General features: G+C 46.7%; 1 protein-coding gene across 1 annotated transcript in view; it reads right to left on the reverse strand.

Moving 5' to 3' along the window:
- The window catches only part of COQ8A (coenzyme Q8A), a 366,784-nt gene extending 359,105 nt beyond the window's left edge, over positions 1-7,679 (reverse strand). The window contains exon 1 of the mRNA XM_078649870.1: positions 7,369-7,679. The gene's annotated coding sequence lies outside the window, so the exon portion shown is untranslated. The remainder of the gene's footprint in view (positions 1-7,368) is intronic.
- Between the last annotated feature and the right edge of the window lie 8,049 nt (positions 7,680-15,728).

A 15,728-nucleotide genomic window follows, 5' to 3' on the forward strand; every position in this document is an offset into this window, starting at 1 on the left:
AGTAAAGTAAAGGACTGGGATGCGGCCGTGCAGGAGGGACTAGCACAGAGTTCAGGTCTGGGAAGGTTATTGACGGAGGACGAGTGTCTGCTCACAATTTGGAAGGCGTGTGGGGCCCTTGGGTTTCTGTGGCTGAATACATGATTTTGTTTAGTTGTGTCTAAATATGTTTTCCTGTCCGTAGAGCCTCCCCCTGCACCCGAACAACGCACGCAGAATAAATTATCATCTTGAAATAATATCACTGTAAGTAATCTCTGTGACCCCCCCCCATTTCTCACATGTGGTCCTGTTTTAGATCTAAAATAACCTTTTTTTATGGATGTTACGTTAAAGCAAACATATTCCTCTGCAAATTGTCTGTAATCGACACTCACACACCACTCAGAAAATTAAATCAAAGGAAAACGCAATTGAAAACAATCTGTTTAAAGAATTTTTCTGGGGCATCAGGGCAAGGTCTCTGCAGAACAAAGCTGGGTGGAATCAGTGTGCGCAATATATAATTGTACTACTGTGACTGGTATGGTAGAATTGCTGCAGCTGATACAGTGGAATTCTTGATCCGGAGTTCGTCCGGCTTCTTGCCCCGTTCACCTTTTCAGCAGTGTTTAAAAAGCTCCATTTGTGCCCGTGCCGGGTGGCAGAGGGCATCTAAATACCACGCCTACTTGCCTCTGGCAGCTTTGCCGAGGGGGTTGTGTCTCCTCCCTGCTGCTTGTCGCTATCAGCTGCCATTTGTTGGAGGGCTGCCCACCCAGCTGTGCAGAACGGGATCTGACAAATTAGGCTTGGAAGGAGCCACTCAGACGGCTGGGGGATGCTTGCTGCTGGGCTCAGGCACACTGGGTGCGTCGGTGGGGCCGTGCAGGAGGGACTAGCACGGAGTTCAGGTCTGGGAGGGTTAGTGACGGAGGACGAGTGTCTGCTTACAGGTTTAAAGGCGCGTGGGGTTCTCTGCTTTCTGTGGCTGAATTGCAAGATTTTAAAACAACACAGTATGATAAAATGTAATCTTCAAAAAACCGATAAAATATAATCTCGAAAAACGGACATACATTAAGCAGCTGCTAATACAACAAGGAAGCTGCGCGCTGAGCGCTGCAGAATTGTGAACGCGCCCGTTCACTAACGGAGGCACCCTGACAGCTCCTAATTATAATTTATGTACTTCTTTGCGCGAGCACGAACGAAATATGCCCAAAATGGCGGAACAAAACTACATTTACCCTATCACTTCAAGCCTATTAAAACGAAAACACAAGGAAGACGAATCACTGACCAGATGACAGAAAACGCTAAGGAATGTGTGGAATTCCTCTCACCAAGGCCCTAGGAGATACTTCTTTTTTTTCTCCTTTAACATTAGTTCTCGAAACTCCTCCCAGTTTCACTGGGAGGAGTCAGTCCGAGCCCTAAAAAACGATTCCATCAGGTTGTGTGTTTGCCCTTGGTCTGACGTATGCTAGCTCTCCCAGCAACAACACCGATTGTTCTACTTTATCAGTGAGATAGCTAAGCATGTTACCATAAGCCAGAGATAACGAAATGCGACCGGAAGTTGACAGTGGCACCACCGACCTGCCCATTTACCTTTCTTTGGTTAATTTTATAATTGCTACCAGGTGGTGGTTTAATAGCAGCAGAATCAGCGACGCTCCTAAAGGAACTTAATACAAGGTCACTCCTGGAGGTGGGCGAGTCAACACTTTAACAGGGAGAGCTGAGTGGAGCATCCGGCTAGGCTCTAACAGACCAAGCACGAGCCTAATATACGATCATATCTGGCATGTAAATAAATAATGCAACAAATAACGTGTAAAAGTATGATAAAGCCTCTCCAAAATTAGAATAAATAAATATATTTGACATCGCAAGCGGGTCACCTTGTGTTAAATTAGAGAAGTGTTTATTAAAAGTGATAGTTTTTAAACCTTAACTTCAAAACTTTAGTGCCTCCCACCCCCACTAATGACAATTCCATTAGGAAAGTAAGAGGCAAGTCAGTTGTTATGTATATCCCCTAACTGGCACAGATTATCATAATAGATGCAACAAAATTCTTGTCTAGAGAATCATGCAAGTGTTTTGTACATTGCGCTTCCTAAACTCCCGTTCTGTATTAACTTTCATGTCTGATAATGAAGAAAAAGGAAGTTTGGTGAAATAAAATATTTGCCTAGGATCACACTATTTGCAAGCGGGGCTCGCGGGAATGATCACAGGTGTTCTTGTTTGACAGTGTAGTTCAGCTTCTAGCTGGGTATCGCTTTCTCCTGCCCGCTTCACAGAAAAGGTTACAGCTTTCTCTTTAATTCTTGGCACATGAGGGTAAAGCGTGGCTGGCAGGCGGAAACCACGTGAAGGCTCGGGTCGTTAGGGGCTCGAGTGTCCAAGCAGACCTCGTGCTGCGCCAGAGCCAGGCATCGGACTCCAGCTTTCAATGGCTTGCCCACCTCAAGATATTATAAAGTCCCTCAATGGTTGTCAAAGTTATGTTGCAAAGATTCGTGTTGTAATGTATTGCCATTAATTTAACCACACACCCTGGTCTTGAGGGTTCCATCACAAAAAGACTCGGATTTCTAACTTTTCAAGGTCAAAATCAGGCTTGTGGGTGTCTTAATTATATCGCTTTTTGGTATTTGTTCGGTGGTATGTGCCTTTGAATGGTTAGTACTGTTCAATGTGCTTAACAGCAGGTATTTATTTACCCATGTGTGAACATCATGTGTGGGGCTTCGTGTTTGCAGTACTCGGTATGATTTATACAGAGGTCACTGATATTATGGCATACTCGCAAGGGTTCACTGTACTCTACAAACCAGGCCCACAGTGGGAGCTAGCTCAACAATGGTGCAGCGTGTTCTGAACTGTCAAGGAAGGGTGTTTTGTTTTTAATGAATAGTAAAACAGTGAAGTCAGCTGGCTGAAGTCTTGAGTGCTCTTCAATTGTACTGACAAAAATATTCTACAAATTGTTTGATTCCTGTGCATTTCTCCCAGAGGACTATTAGAAGGTTAGCAAAGTCAATACTAGAATTATTAAATGATATACTTAGAAGTGAAATAGTTTATTTGGCTTCCACCATCACAATTCTCGAAAAACAATTTGGGATACATGCTAGGACTTTACGCTGGGTACTCTTTTTTTTTTTTTTTAAAGGAAATAAGTAAAGTTACGTTTCCAAGCCACCACAAGCCCAGACCAATTTCCACGTTTACTTCCAGAATAAGATGAAGGTTTTAAGTCCTTTCCCTCGGGTGCATTTTTTATATCACTTATATAATAGGCTAGGATGTACCGGACCAGGCGACAGTGCCGAAATACACAGCACTGCCTATGTGTTCTGATAAAAACTCAAAACATAGGTTACAGACTTCTTTCCTCAGATCAACCATCCACTGGTCTTCCCAAAGGGCAGTCACAGTAACTAAGCCGCCAACTGCGCCACAATCTGTTCTTTCACCCCTCACAATCAGTGCTTCCATACATATGCCATAATCCACTGTCTTGTCCTTACTTAAGTGCGGTAATCACACAATGATGGAGCCACAGGTTTAGCTGGACGCACAGTACTTGCCACAATTTGTCACAGAATTCTTGTGTAAGTTCTTCTAATGGACATTTAGTGGGTATGCAGGTACGTTATAGCAACCACCGGAAGAATCTTAATGCGCCTTGACAGTTGGACTACTGCCTTGTAGGAAACACATGCATATATCCTACGAATTGCTCTTTCATCTTACACCCCCAGTTGATGCATGTACAAACACAACCCACTTAATGGCGGATCAACTTTCAATCTCGAAGGAGAGGCAGTACCTTACCCTTGGGGAATTGGTGTTACTATTTTATCCTCATAATAAACGGCTATGTCTGTCAGAAGGAAAAGGCACAAATGTGTGTCATTCTGAGAAGAAGAAAAAACTGCTCATGGAACACCGAATAAGACACTGCAACAGAAAATAACATATTGCAACATACAGGAGAAAAGCCAAAAGGGTGGAAACAGTTAAGGGGAGAGCCAGGTGAAGAGAAATTGGCACCAAGCACCGCCAGCAGGAGCCTGTCTGAAACACACTCAAATATTCTCAAACTATGGCCCCAACGCTTTGCTACTCTAATAATAATCAATAGCAGGTGGCCACCTCCCACTTTCACAGTATGCCTCTTTGGAGATCACACAACCTGAACATTATGCAAAAGCATGTACAGAGTCCAAAACAACCTTCACTCTTCCCTCGTTTGAACCCCTGCCTTGGAATAGTCGTGGCCACAAACATTTTAGCCTGGTAAAGACTTTGAACGTTATTATATTCTGCAGTCAGAAGAAAGTAAAAAAAAAAAGTTATCTACTGGCTATATTCGGGAAAGAGGAAATCCCTTTCCAAGCGCTAAAATGTTAATAGAAGGAAACCACAGTGCGTGCACACAAAGCGATTACCCGAGTATCCTGTAACGTGATCAAGTTAGGAAGAACACAGTAAACCAGAGAATGTCTTCCTTCCCTGCCTCCTTTTTCCAGGGTGTCTTTCTTAATTACATTTTGCCATGTGGCTGCTTCTAATAAAATGTGTTGTCACCATATTTCAAAGTAGCCAGCCAACACAAGATTGTAACTGAAATATAGGCACTGCTTCTAGCTCACGAGGGGACTACTGATGATTTCTCAATCTGATTTTTTATTAAATATTTTCAGGTGCTTTTAACTCTTTCTATGGCCCACTCTTCTCTCCAAATCTTTCTCCCTCGATTTGAATAGTCTACTCACGCGGCCATCTTTGTTTATCCAGTTAACCCCTCCTCTTTGGGTGTCAATCCCAGACATCTAACTAAATAGCATAAAGGTTAAGGACGTCTTCAATGTTAGAGCCTGGAAAGGGTATACATTCAGGGATTCTGTTCTAGCCTTACCAGGCCCTCTTCCTTTAATGCCCTCCATATTTCAGTTATGTTATGCAATATAACTAGACCCTTCCACACACTTAGTGAACGATTGAGTATCACCTAGTAGCACCCATCCTGAACCTAACACCTGTGGAGATTAGATCAAACTTGGTTGTGCAATTGCCTTTCCTATCAGCAGGGAAGTAGCTTGGTTAGTAAGATAGGGGTGGTTAGAGCTTAACATATCCAACAATGGCGGATGCATACAATGTTAAAATACATTATACGACAGACAGGGCGCATGAGAGGGGCAATGGAAAGGGAGACAAATGCGGATTGGAGGGGTACCCAGTGAGAGAAAACACATCATTTTGTAAAATAATCAACATTGCCTAAGACTTTCAAAATAAGAAAAGGAAAAGCGTGTGTGTGTTTTTGTTGTGTGCAGGTAAAACTTCCTGTTGAAATCCGACTTACACCTCACCATACCCGCCTCGAAGGACCTGTACCCAATATTTAGCAGAAAATGCATTTATTAGTGGGGGGGGTGACATCCCAACTACCACCCATGAAGCTACGCCCCTGCCTATGGGTTACTACCCTGCTGTTTCTGGAAGGACACAAAAACAGTGACTAGTTGCAAAAAGCCATTTTATACGAACTGCTTCTGTGGCACTCCTGGGAGCACCCCACAGGGCATTTATTATGATCGTCTGTACAATACGATGTGTTTCTTTACCACTCCTGCATGCAGATCAGAACACATACAGTAGCTAGTTGCATATTGCCCATTTGTAACGGTTTCACTTCTTGGGTAGAACTGTGAGCATATTCAGTGACTGGCTGTATAATACCCATTCTTTGCTCCTTTGCCAGTCCTGGATAAAACCCCAATGCACACACTATGACTGGTTGCATAATGCCCATTCTCAGGAGTTATTTCTTTGCTGATCCTGAGTGGACATCACCAGCGTATGTGCTACGGCAGCTTCCCTAACACCTATTCCTAAGGGTTGCACAGCATAGTCAGCGGCTGGGTGCAAAATGTCCATTGGGATACTCAACAGCCGTTCCTGGGTGAACCACCAGAAGTTATGCTATAGTCAATAGAAACATGCACCACCAATGGAAGAATCTTTCACTTTTGGGGTCTTCCGTTGTGTCATTCTCAAATAGGCTTACACTGAAGGACAGAGAGCAATTAAACCGCATCAGGATGCCCATGTCTAATCTCCATTTTAGCATAGGCACTGCATCACACTAGCAGCATTACGGTTCGAGCATTGTTTTCCCTTTGTCACTGCGCTCACACACTCTGTACCCATCTACACATCTGCTCTCACATTTAAGTATCATATCCCCAGCTCCTTTTCGGTTCAACTTCAAGCCTGTGCATTGCAACAAAACTTGTTAAGAGCAGGAGTCTAGTCCTCACACGTGATATGCAAACCCTACCAATTAAGGGAACATAGCCACTATTGTTCTTGCTTCGATCGCACTGACAGAAGCATGCAACGAACCACAAAAGCAGCTTGTCGCTGTGTCAGGGGCACAAAGCGCTATATGAATGCAACTACAAAGCTTTCACGCTCTCGTAGGGGTTCTTAATGTTTGTGATCAGTTTCAAAAGTCACAACACTGACATATGTAAACAGAGGATTAAGCAATGCGTTTGACCAAATGGAGAAGCTGGGATTACAGCACCTCTCAATGCGCTAGAATACATGAATTACCTACAGGGTCATGTCAGTCAACTCTGGTTGCTTCCAAACACTACCCTGCTGCTATTGTTTACCATAAGTGATTAAAGAAGCAGTTGTTTTTGTTAACACTCAGCAGGTAAACGCTGCAGGCTGAAAACAAACATATGTTTAAATTCAGAGCACATGGGCTGCCCTGCAGAAGAGCGAACGTGCGAATAAATAAAGCTAACAGATACCAATTTTTATACTGAAAGGGCGAGTCATTTTATTTGTGGGATTCTATGAGAAAATGAATTTTCTTGTCAAAATGCAGACCACTTGAATGCTCTGACAGACGCCGTTCTTAATGCACGTTAACGGGGCTCTGAATGCCCTGCACCGGAGCTCCACAGGACAGACCGACAGCTCCACGCTCCCAGCACAGGCGATGCGCAGCCCTGCAGCTTTGCTCTGCCCAGGGCTGTGCAGGGCTCTGTCGCAGCAGCTGTTGGGCACTGACAACAATGAAGGAACATGGAACCTTCGAGATATGCTTCAAAGGCAGGGGGCAGGCCAAGGTCAGCAAAGACAACATGCAACAGCAGGGGGCACCAAGGGGGAGACCAGTGTATATAGGGCGGGCGGACACACCCACCCCTGTGCACGGTCACTGTTTGGAAGGCCTCAGCAAGCAGCAGGCCCGTAACCCCTCAAAACCCGCTCTAAGGCACTATCACCATCTCCATGACCAGCGCCCCCATTTCGCACATTGGGGTGCAGCCTGCGTGGGTTTACCTGGCGCATGCGGTGTCCAGAGCTCGCGCCTCTTCACCCAGCAGCAGCGGCGGCGGCACGCGCTGGCAGGGGGTTCCTCTCGGCTGCAGCCACTGTTGTGTCCGTGTGCGCGCGCGCTGCCCTCGCGCTGTGTCCGGTCTGCACGCGACCCTAGCTTCTTTCTCTGTTTACCTGTTCCCTCAAGCGACCGCGCGGGCTGAGCGCACGCGGGACACACGCGGCCACGCCCATTGGCTGAAGAGGGCTAGGTCTGCTGCGGATGTAGCACGTGGATTGGTCGAACGTGCTCTCACTTTGAGAGAGACCAATCCAAGGATTGGGTGCTGGAATAGAAGGCGGGATCAAGACCAGACAAGACTTCACACAAACAACACAGTATCCTGCGGCCAATGGCAAGTGAGCTTCTGCAGAACTCCCTGTGCAGAGCCCTCGACAACAGCGGCCGCGCCGTCCGGCCCGTGCCTCCCGCCCTCGACGCCCTGACGTGTCCTGTTTATGTTTGGAGACGGTCCCGGTGCGGGGAACTGCAGGGAGTGTCCCTAACTGCTCGCTGTGTTCGGCCGCAAGGGAGCAAAGTTCCAGTAAAGGACGGCCCATTCTTTTCACACTTCTGCGACATTAGTGGTTTAAAACATAACTGGCCCCTTTGAGGTGAACGACTGGATGCTTCCAAAATATCCACGTCGGCCTACTTAAAGTTCAGAGGATACCAAAATGAGTCCCTAGCGTTTCCACCCCTAGCCCTTCTGTCATCTGACATACTTTTGCAATAAAATACAGGTGCATCATAACCATAAACAAAACAGACCTCACACTGTGAGGAAACTGTCATAAGTTTATTCATACTCAGTTATGCAGTACACCGGTAAGGCTAACTTACGGGTGATCCTACCAGTGCAGCGCCGTTTTGGACAAACCTCTGACACCTGAGGCGCAACTAGAGCCAAATTTCGGGGGGGGGGGGGGGGGGTGGGGGGTGAATAGTTAAGCAATAGACAGAGTGGAGCTGCAGGGGCTCTTGGAAGGGGTGAGACGACAAAAATTCTTCATTAATATGCAATGCAAATGGTCCTCATGCAATGCAACTGGTGCTATGTAAAGTGCTCTGATACCTGATTTGGGTCAAGTTCGCGCTATATGAAAAACTTGTAAAGACCTGTGAAGTGCTCGGGTGCGGCTGTGTGTTAGCCCGGGAAGCGGGCTGAAGCCCTTTGAGCCCACTGGGTGTTGCGCGCCTGTCTGACACCCATCCTGAAACAATCTCTAGCCACTGGGCATTACATTGCCATCTTATTCATCCGGTGCTGTATATTTCGCATAAATGCTGTTGGCAACTGAAAGAGGAATATCCAGATGTGGGGCCCTCCTAAATACCCTCACTGACCTCCAGGAAGAGACCTTATACCAGAGGGGAGGGGAGATCTTGCATCCGCAGTGGCCAACTTCAAGACCAAGTGGCAACAGAAAAAATACTACCCCTGGGCAGTGAGGACACACTCAGGGGCTGTCCCCTCTAATGTCCCCCAGTGGGTGACGTGGCTATCCACCAACATCGTATTTCTCACTTAAGTTTAACTTAAGGTTAGCTGTCTTTTTCGGGCCCTCAAATTTTGAAAATTCTCCTGAGTGAAAACTCGCTTAATTAATTGAATGAAGTAAGTGATTTCATACAGCCTATGATGTCAATAAATCACTGAGAAACAATCTAAAACAAACTGAACTCCAAAACATCACAAGATAGACTTGTGGATTGCAAAAGTAGTGGAGTTCACTCGGTTCTGTTGAAATAGGCCCTGTTCATCTGGAATTGCGCAATGAAGCCTCTACAGCTCCCATTAGCTGATATGCATTCAACAGAGTGGAACAGAAGCTTTTCTTAAGAGTTTAGGATCTCTGCCTTCGCAGGGGTTGTGACATTTAGGCTTCTGCTGCTTGTAAAGTGAGAGCTGAACCCAATGTCCAAATGTGTGTCTGACTCCCAATGAGAGAGGATTAAGGGTTCTGTCACCAAGGCTGAGCAAATCTGGTGCCGACGTGTATATTGTGAATGAGATACCATTCCCTAGGAATAGGGTGAAGTTGTCAATGGATGACCACAGGTCTCTAAAGTCGGCTGTGAGGGTATGGAGATCAAGAGTGGCCCCCTCATGTGTTGAGGCAGGACTTTTTGCAGGGTGCCAATCTCAGTAACTCATGCGTGGATGTAAATGAGGATTTTGTCTTATCTTTGCAGGCTTCACGGTGTGGTGCAAGTCTCATATGTAGTGGTATGGAATTGGCGAAAGAAGCTGTAATGACAAGGGGGCACAGGTAAAGTGGAAGGTCTTTATTCCAGAACAGGTCTTCACGGAATGCCTTTAATTCCACCAACAACCGATAACCCCCTTCAACATTCTATAACTTGTTAGCGTGCTGGCCCCACATGCACTCACACGAAAGGCAGGAAGGATTGGGACTGGTGAAGGGCAAGGGAGGATGCAAGCTACATAAAGGCATATAAATACTCAGCATATTACATCTTTTCCATCTAATCAATTTATTTCAGTACATAGTCTTTAAATCGAATATAAGAAGCAGCATTTGTTCTGGCACAAACACTGTCCACAGGATTGGTTCATTCATTTGGCAAGGGAACATTGATGGAACATTCATCACTTGTTCTCACACCATCATCACCACGGTGTACGTCAGTTTCAGCCCTGTCTACTTCTTCTGGTGTTCCACCATGATCGAACATGGGTCCGACTGAGGGTTCAGTGGGTTTCACGACAACAATATTTGACCCATTCCACTACTGGCCATTGTCTAGCAAGACATCTGTGGCTTTAGTTCTGACTACCCACCGGGTTTCACTGTATTTGTTCATATTGATTTTCTTTTTTGGGATATCTTACTCTTACTTGGTTACCAATTTGTACAAACATCTTTTCAGCATTCTTGGCATCATAGCTGCTACACGTATAGCGAGTGTAGGAGGCTGGCTGTGAGAAGGTGGCCTGGTATATGATGTCCACTAATTAAAGTGGTCACCTTCCACCAGTCAAAACAACCCTTATAGTGATTTAATAGGTCAAAGATAACCTTAGAAAGCTATCCAAGTGGTAGCTGTGGAGAGCAGCCTTCAGGATTAGACTTGAAGGAATGTTAAGCAGCTTGTTTTGAGTGCAACCTTATTGTATTGGTTAAATGAAAGAAGAACCACTCAGGAGTTATAAGAATATATAGTTATTATTATAACACCTTAAATACCTCATAGTATCTGCTACACGTAGATCAACACAAAGCACACAATACTTTAGCACAGAATCAATCGTAAGTAGCACTAATACACAGTGGGCTCCAGGGAGAGACTAAACCATATACTAAAATAGTGGTATAAGAACCACGACTCGAGTCAAGACAATGTCTAGAGGATGTAGAATCACTGGGACCCCAAGGAACCACCCAAGGTGAGTAAGTAGGGACCCCACCGAGGACGGGTGCAGTGTGAGAACATGTGCTACGTACAATTCAATGGGAGAGTCGCGGTTGCAGTTTTAAAGTTTAAGAACCCTTATCAGAGGATTACGAGGAAACCCTTTGGAAGATAGAAGGTTGGAGAGCAACCCCATCTGTAGATACCAAAGTACCAGAGTTACCTATCCCAGGGAAGCCGGGTGCATAGGGCCGCAGTGGCGTCGGAAACCGCCATATTTCTCAGTGGGAGTCTTCAAAGAAATGCCACTACTGCAAAGAAGAAAAGTGTCTGATGGAATCCGCAGGTAGATTCTTGATGGATGGAACCTGAAAGCAGAGGGGACAGAGTCTAGGTCACTCAGGATGACCAGGGGCTCGGTAGACAAATGCCCACCGATGTTGGGTGCTTCAGGTGCGAAGAAGGAGACCTTGACTCTACAGCTGCAGGGACCAGGAGATGTCGAGGACGACCAGTATTTCGATATGGCTGTCCCACGAAGGATGTTGAGTGCTGAAGGGTCGGTGTTCAGCGGGAGCACCAACAAGCCTTGGCAACGGCAACACATGAAGCAGGTCAAGAAAGGTTACGTCTGGCCCAACAAGGACGAGAGGACTCACCATAGCAAGGGGAGTCAGGGCAGGCCTGGAGCAAGCAGGGGAGCCCAAGAAAATCAGGATTGTCCCTTAAATGGAATCACAAGCCGAAGGCACAGGAGTCGCAAGGGGACCTTTAGCAGTTTCACCAAACAAAAGCTTGCAGGGCACAGAATGCGAGGAGGCCAAAGTCCTTGGTCTGAAATGAGCGCAGAGGTTGGGGCTATCGACAGCCCAATGCACAAAGTTGGGGGATACCAACAAGCATACGCACTTGCTAATATACAAGGTGCACGAGGGTTCGGGTTATGCTGTCCACAGGAGGGATACTGGCCTCAAACTTGGTGAGAGGGCAGCTCGACCTCAAGGAACGTAGGAACCTACCTCCTGTGTTGCTGGAGCTTTCAGAGTCCGCAGGAGCTCGGATCAGCAAACTGGTCAGTTGCGTTACAGTGCCTGCAAATGCAGGGGAGTGACTCCTTCACCCCAAGGGAGATACTTTAGTTGTCCTTGATGCTGCACAGGTCCTACACGGAGCCTGTATGGTGCACTGGCACAGACAATGCTTTTGACGGAGAGGTAGACAAAGCCCTGGCCTAGGCGAAGTCCAGAGTGTCCAGACGGTCGAAGGTCAGTGGTTTCGTGTTCAGAATCTTGTCCACGTTGAATCTGGGTTCCTACAGCCAGTTAAGCCCTTTTGTACACACGGAAGAGGGTTGGACAGATTCAGGGGACCCTCCCAGGGGAGGTTCAGAACAGGTGGGTGGTTACACCCATGTCCTTTGTCCAGTTTCGCACCAGAGCAGTAGCCCACGGCTCCCAGAACTGGTTTGAGCTGGTCTATGCACAGGGACACCAAATGTGCCCCTCGTGCAGACTTTCAGGCACTTTGGAAGTGCAACCACCCAGCTCCAATACACTAAATCCTGCCTGGGAGGTGGTCACACCTCCCTGTGATAGGATGCCTATTGTGCTGCCTTCCTCTCCTCGAGCTTAGCTCAGCAGCAGGAGGACAGAAATGTGTATCTGGTCGGCAGCAACCCTTTGTGCTGTCCGGGTAGAGAAGGCTGGTATTGGGAAGACCAGGGACCCACAAAGCTTGCTTCAGAAGTGTGGAATCAAACCTACCACACCGGTTACCGGTTTGGAGGTATGATTCCAAGGTGTTTGATACCAAACAAGACATGTTTTGTTTCAGCCGTTTTCGAGATAACATTTATCGAGAGGATATAATGCACCTCTATCTATTTGTCTGGCTGTGTCACAGACAAACCAGGAGAATGGTCTCTGAAGGCTGTAGAGGGGCTATGCTCATGAAGGGGCACCCTCTCATGTAAAACCCAGCACCCTGCCTTCAGGATTGTTAAGGCCTGCTTTAGGGGCGACTTATAGGTTTTAAGTGTAGTAAACCAATATCTATCGTAAGTGGTGCATGCACCAGCTTATATAGGCTGCAATGGTAGACCTGTAGTTCCATTTTTTATGGCTTCTCATGGGTGTCATAATACATGCATCAGCCCATGGGTGGCCTCTGGGGTACCTATGCCCTAGGCACAGGTGTACCATATACTAGGGACTTATAAGAGTACCCCAGTATCCAAATCTGGAGTGTACCTAAGTATATGTCAATACATTTTACGGAGAAAGCAGATAGACTGGGATCCTGATTAGCAGGATCCCAGTCAGACTAGTCAAAAACTGTAACATCAAGCAAAAAGTGGGAGTAACCATAAGAAGCAAATCCTACTTTCCTACACTGGCTCTGCATATACTACACTAAAAAAGAGGTATATTGTGTATAGTCTAGTGAGTCCCAAAAGGTTTGGCAGAGGTTAAATTAGATAATACCTTACTCTCAATTTAGTGGTAGCTGGGCTGAGCAGGTAGGCTTATCAGAGATAGCACACACTCAAAGACTGAATCCAGACCAATTGGTTTGTATAAAAAGTTGTTACTTTGTTATTTTATTCTAGAACCAAGAATCACTTAGTGCAGATAAGTTTCGCAGTGTTGTTAAAGTAGCAATACTTTTCAAGAATGCAGTAATGTTTTGTAAATGCACTTAAAAGTTTTACAGTTTTAAGAATGCTTCCTGTAAATGTCAATCAAGTACATTTGTAAGCTTTGGCAGTGATACAGCTAGACAGTTCAATGCAACAGATATACTTACAATGCAATCCTATGGAGGAAAAGAATGGTAAACAATTTTCAGATAGGTACTCAACTTACTTCTCCAGGCTTGAGGGATTTAGGACAACACAGGGCAAGGTTCAAGACTAGATAGGGGCTGCACCACCAACGGCACTGGGGCAGCTGGGTGCAGAGGTCACTGGGACCAATGCTATCCAATAGAGCCTGGGGTATATCGAAGAGGCACGGTTTGCAGGTAGGTACCCAGGGTCTTAGGTCAAGTGCCCTAGGGGTTGAAGTGAGCACAGAGGGGAGCCACAGTGCAGCACCAAAGCTACACCACCAGCGGCACAGGGGCATCTGGGTGCAGGGTGCAAATCAGCATCAGACGCCAAATGCTTTCCAATGGCAGTCATCAGTTTCAGAGAGAGGCTGCAGGCTTGGACCAGGAGGCTGGACGAAGGCGAGCAGTGGCGGGGCAGGTAAGTTGGATAGCTGGGGACACCTGGGAACTGACAGCTGGGCTGCCCAGAGTCGGAGGGTGGAGGATGTAGGCGTGCCTTTTGGTGTCTGGTTTTCTCAGCTAGTTCCAGTCACGGTCGGGGGGACCCTCAGAAAATCAGCTGCATGCGTCGAGGTGGGGCTCCTGGAGAGGTCAGCACCAATGCAGACCAGGCCAGGATCGCCGGGGAGACTTCACAGGATAGGTGAGTCACTCAAACTCAAGCAATGGGCGTCGGGTGCAGAGTTGCATATCCGCCTGGATCTGGAGGCTGGTGTTGGTTTCTTTGCTGGACAAATATGTGTCCACGGGAGACAGGAGTCTTTGTCAAAGACAGCACAGGTTCTCTGGGGTTCTTGAGGTTGCGGGACCATGCAGATTCCTTGAAACAGGGTCGCTGGAGGAGGAGACAGGCCGGTAGAGCTGGGGCTAAGTCAGTCGTCGTCTTCTTATCCACTGCTACACGGCTCTTAGGTCTTTCTTCTTCTTAGGTCGCCGAATCTAAGGAGCAAGGTTTAGGAGTGCCCCTAAGTACTAGATTTAGGGGGGTTACAGGGGTGTGCAGGTCGGGACCAATAGGTCCCTTCCCTGAGGTGTCTACACCCACTCTCATGTCACCCTCCAGTGGGAGGGAGGCATATGCTGCATCTTGATAAGGGGACTTCCCTCATCTTCAAGATGGTGGGGGCTGAGATGTGTGCTTCACTTCGCCTCCCCTACCTGAGGGGTGGAGTTGAAAAAAGGTGGATACACCTTCCTTTCTTTCTAGGTTGTCCTGCTGATTCTCCCACCCAAAGTGGGGGCCAGAACCAGTGGGAGCCAGCTGCTGATAGCAGCTGAGGCTGGGGCCTCTAACAAAGGTGGAAAACATTTGAAGCTTCCCCTTTGTGGACCCTGCCCATCCTGGGGGAGGATGCATGACACCTCTGTTCAGGATGGACTTGTTTTCAGGACCCAGAGAGTGGGGGCTCTCAACTCAGGGGTCCAGAAACCTGTCTGGGGGGGGAAACACCCTCTACAACGCAACCACTACATCGCACTACACTTACAATGCAGTCATTACATCGCAACATTCTTTACAACGCATGTCACTACAACGCAGGCTTTACAACGCATGACACTACATCGCATGTCACTACAACGCATACCATTACAACGCATAGTACCCCCTACAGTATCCAAAACATACCCTACTGTTGCACCCCTTGGAGTTAGAATAGTAATTTGTACCCCTACACTATCCAACACTTACCCTACTGTTGCACCCCCTGGAGTTAGTATAGTAATTTGTACCCCTACACTATCCAACACTTACCCTACTGTTGCACCGCCTGGAGTTAGAATAGTAATTTTGACCCCTATACTATCCAATACGTACCTTAAATTGAACGTAATGGTATGCGTTGTAATAGTATGTGTTGTAAAGTTATAATGCGATGTAATGGAATGCGTTGTAAAGGTAGTTTCTAAAAATGTGATGTAGTGTCATGCCATGTAATGCAGTGCGTTGTAAAGGATGTTGCGATGTAAAAACTGTGTTGTAAAGGCATGCGTTGTAAATGTATGCATTGTAACGTCATACATTCGTCTGGTGGTGGCAGAAAGCCATTCAGGAACCACACCAGGGCTGTTCGTTTTTCAGGTGGCATCTCTAAGAGGCCATCTGAGTGCATTTTAC

This window comes from Lissotriton helveticus, chromosome 6, assembly GCF_964261635.1.
Source record: "Lissotriton helveticus chromosome 6, aLisHel1.1, whole genome shotgun sequence".
In the NCBI taxonomy this organism is placed as follows: Eukaryota; Metazoa; Chordata; class Amphibia; order Caudata; family Salamandridae; genus Lissotriton; species Lissotriton helveticus.